This window comes from Dipodomys merriami, unplaced genomic scaffold (assembly GCF_024711535.1).
Source record: "Dipodomys merriami isolate MVZ:Mamm:240054 unplaced genomic scaffold, mDipMer1.0.p SCAF_832, whole genome shotgun sequence".
Taxonomy (NCBI): Eukaryota; Metazoa; Chordata; class Mammalia; order Rodentia; family Heteromyidae; genus Dipodomys; species Dipodomys merriami.
Window position 1 is genome coordinate 98,068 of NW_027206438.1, and position 4,609 is coordinate 102,676.

The following is a 4,609-nucleotide window of genomic DNA, read 5'->3' on the forward strand; positions in this document are numbered from 1 at the left end:
CTTTTTTTTTTGTCAGTCGTGGGGCCTGAACTATGGGCCTGGGCACTGTCCCTCAGCTCTTCAGCTGACGGCTAGCACTCTACCACTTAAGTGTCAGCCCCACTTCTGTATTTTTCTGCTTATGTGGGCTGAGGAATCGAACCCAGGGCCTTATACGTGCAAGGCAAGCACTCTACCACTGAGCCACCTTCTGTTTTCTCATTCCTAGAAAAAGCTGCACAAGAAAACAACACTGATTCTCATTTTCAGTCTGTACATTTGCATATGGAGGAACGTCTTTCCTCTGTTCTCCATCAATTCCCTACTTTCCAGTTAGAATGATTTAGAATAATAAAAATGAAAAAAAGAGTAAATAAATAATGAAAAAAACATGCAGAAAATTCACTGTGTTTTTCTCACCAGTTCAACCAATGTAAACTATTGGGGAAATACATAGACACCTTATTCCCACTGGCACTGAAAGTCTCTAGTTAAGCAATTCTGATGAAGATGAGGAACAAAATGAAAAAGTGATGAATGGTATCAATTGCAAGAAAAAAAATGGAGTCCGATCCAAGCAAATTTCTTCTTTGGGCTGCTGAAAATAATCGGCTTAGTAGAGTGTGGAGACTACTTTCCATAAAGGCCACTCATGTGAATACTAGGGATGACGATGAATATGCCCCTCTTCATCGAGAAGCGTACAGTGGACAGTTAGATATTGTTCGTGAGTTGTTGCCTCAAGAAGCAGATATTCATGCAATAAATGTGAATGGTTGGAAACCCCTGCACAGTGCTTATTCTTGGAATAATACCAGAGTGGCTTCTTTCTTACTTCATCATTATGCAGATAGCAATGCCCAAACTAAAGGCCTCTTAACTCCCTTGTGTTGTGCTGCTGTGTATAGAGATAGCGAAGGTACGCTGGACCTCCTTCTGTTCAACCGTTATATCAAACCAGGACTGAAGAACAAGTTTGAAGAAACTGCCTTTGATATTACCAAAAGGATAAGTATGTATCACTACCTCTTTGAAGTTGTGGAAGGCTGTCGAAAGAAATTTTTCTCTTAAGTCATAATGGTTCAGTTAAGTATCTTTTTTTTTCCTTTTTTTTCTTTTTTTTTTTTTTGGTTGAGTTTTTTTTTTTTTTATTTTGAAAATACCATACAGAGGAGTTACAATTACATAGGTAAGGGAATGAGTACATTTCTTTTCAAACATGTTGCCTCCTCCTTTATTTCCCCTTCCCATCCCTTCCCATGTCCTCCCCTCTCTACCCCTCCCCCCACCAAAGTTGTAAAGTTCGTTTTTCGACATGTCTTGTACATCTCATTGTTGCAATGGGTCAATCTGTGTCCCTATTTAAACAATTTGTTTTTCCCCTTCCCTTTCACAAATCATACCAACATCAAATACAATGAAAGCAGGGATTATACCATGGGAGAGGGACATAAAAAGCAACAAAGAAATCATCTTATAAATATGTTAGAAACAATCGCAAGAAAGAAGAAAAACATTTGAATCCTTATCTTAGGGTTCATTTCGCCAAACATCAACTTATCTGATCATTTTGACTTGTCTCAGACATGTACTAGTTATTGCAAATAAGGGAAACCATGGGACCAATGTTTTTTTGGGCCTGGCTTACTTCACTTAATATTTTTTTTTCCAAGTCTTTCCATTTCCTAACAAATGGGACAATGTCATTCTTTCTCATGGAAGTATAGAATTCCATTCCATAGAATTCTATTTTCTCAATCCATTCATCTACTGACGGACATCAAACAAGACCATACTAAAGCTACCAGAACAAATATTTTTATTGCAGCATTATTTAGCATAGCTATTAGTTAAGTTCCTTAAACTTCAAAATGCCAATCCATTCTTTGTGTCCATACAAAATACTTTCACAACCCAAATAACAGCAATATCTTACTGTAAAAATTCTGTGGAATTTTTCCAAATGAATTGCCTGACTTTGATGTAAAAATGTATTTTAGTTGTTTGTATACATCTATAATTATTTCTGCAGATTTTGTGATTTTTTAATCAGAAATAATTTGAACTCATCTGTTGAAAGGAGTAGTACAGAAACTAAAGATATTTGTTTATTGTCTGAAAAAATATTTTTAAAATATTCTATATTCTGTGTTTGAATAATATCCATAATCTATTTCACTCTCTCCTGGATATACTTTGAATTGAACATTGTTTTATAATATATAAATATATATATATCCATTAATAAATAGTCCTTTCAAATTACATTCCATATAGAAAATTTAAGATTCCTTTTTTTCTAGGTCCTTATGAAAGACCCCAGACTCCTAGGAGACTTTCGTCAATGGGAGGGCGCCCCAGAAACTCAGACTCCAGGCTGGGAGATGCAATAAGCAAGAGGAATTTATTTGACGTTTGCGCAAACGGACTCTCTGCCCCGGTCAGTCAGAGAGCCCCGAGCAGCGGTTACAAGCCTTTTTAAAGGCAAAAATCATAAGATTAACGCATAACACAAAGCATCCCATGATTGGTCCATTTAAAGATCATCATATGTGCCAACAATCACTTTGCCACGCGGGAAATTTTGTAACACTCTTTGTAAAACAATTGGTGGTTTAATGGGGGGTTTACATGGTTACAGGCCTATGATTGGTTGACATTTGGCCCAGTTTATGGTCTGGCCAGGTGGTCGTTGTCAAGATCCGTCCCAGGGATTGCTGAACTAAACTGGAACTGAAAAACATGTTCTATCTATAACCGCTGTCCTTGTTCTGGGGTGGGCTGATATCCGGACATCTGGGCAGGCCAATATCCCGCAGTCACTGCCCAGTTTTATCTGCCAGGGAAGGGAGTCTGAATACAAGCATATTTTCAGAAGCAAAATCAGCAGTTAGCAAGTTAGTAATGGCAATGTTAAAGTGAGGTTTTTAATTTTTAACCCTTCACTTATACTAGTATATTTCTTAAGGATAAAATGACCATGTTAACTAATTTCAAAAGTTTTGTAAAGGTTATTGTATATAAAGGCCTTTCTAAGGTGAAGATTTAATCCACTGATATCAAACTCACATTTAATTCTAACACTTGCATGTATTGTCACACGTGTAATTTTGTAATCAACTTTTTAATAACTGTTTTTCATTTCTTGCATCTGAAGAATGAAAACTATGGAATACTTCACAAATTTTCATATTATCCTTGTGCAAGCACCATGTTAATCTCTGTATTGTTGTAATTTGGGTATATGGGCTGCTGAATCATGTAGTATCTTCTAAATTTAAGTAGTTAATGATGCAATCTTTTTACAGGCTTATATCCTTGGGTGCCTTTTTGTAACAAGGAAGCCTTATTGTCCCTAACAATAATATTGATCTTATTTCCCTAAAATAATATGTATAGTGAAAAAAATTTATATTGTTCGGTCGATTGCTCACATTTGTATTTTTTGTGAATGACAATTTTAATTCTTTTTCATTTTAGATTTGATCATACATTGAAGCACTTATAGCTAGATCCTAAGGTAATGGCTTTTTCCAGTACTTATTTATGCAACTGAGTTAGCTTTGTGGAGCTAATAGATTCAAAGTAAGCCTTGCTTAAGAGCTACTTCTAAACTTCTGCAGCTGACATTTTCCCAAATGAGGTCTTACCGGCACAAATGTCTACCTGACCCTTTATCCTTCTTCCATGTAGGAACAGACCAACAGAATATCCTATCTTTACAGCATAGTTTGTCTTACTGGAACAAAACTAATCTTAGTTACAAGTGATCATAGAGAGATGAACAGTTAAGACAGAAGTGTTCAGACTAGAAGGAATTTTATCAAAATATAATTGTTTATTATACTTAACATTCCAAAAGTAGCAAAAGCCAAGAAGCTGAAAAAATTGTTCATATGCATGATTACCTAATGTCTGGCCTGTCTACCTTCCAACCAGGCAGAAACTTACACTACTGACTTTCTATCACCAAATATTTTCATAGTTGCAGGAGAAGTCCATATGTTTCCCCACTTTATTAGGCCTTACATTGGTAATGTTTTAATCACAGTGTTTCCTCTTGCCTCCAGGCTGTAAATCTACAAATGGTAAACTTTAGGTCTATCTCTACCAAACACTGAGGTAGAGATAATGCAATAATACTTTAAGAGTTGTCTTTGATACCCTAACTGCAACAGAACAATGCAAAACATGTGCCCTTTTGTACTATATATAGTTATATAACTTATATTTATATGTGGCGATTTTATATTTCACACAGTGAAACTTATTAGAATTAGTTGATAATATGACAAATACATTGATACTTATATATTCCAATAAATAGAATTGGAATATAAATAATTAGGTTTATAATACATACTAGAATATAAAAAGTATCAATGTAATGTCTTCAGTATAATCTTGTGTTACCTTCTAAGTGTTCTTGTTCTTCTGAATTCACATGGTAAAAAAAAATGTTTTCCTCTAATTTATATGGGATTTTACTCTGTTGCTCTGTTTGGTTTTAAACTCACGTGTTCCAAACTGTTTTTCTCCACATTTCTGAAGCATTCCTATTGGTTATACCCAAATTTTGTTGATATGATGTCTAAAAGATATTATTCTTTTGCAAGACACATGGGTCTTT

The 4,609-nt window shown here is 35.1% G+C and overlaps 1 pseudogene; it reads right to left on the reverse strand.

Moving 5' to 3' along the window:
* Positions 1-3,140: 3,140 nt before the first annotated feature.
* Positions 3,141-3,240, reverse strand: LOC138819950 (U6 spliceosomal RNA; annotated as a pseudogene).
* Between the last annotated feature and the right edge of the window lie 1,369 nt (positions 3,241-4,609).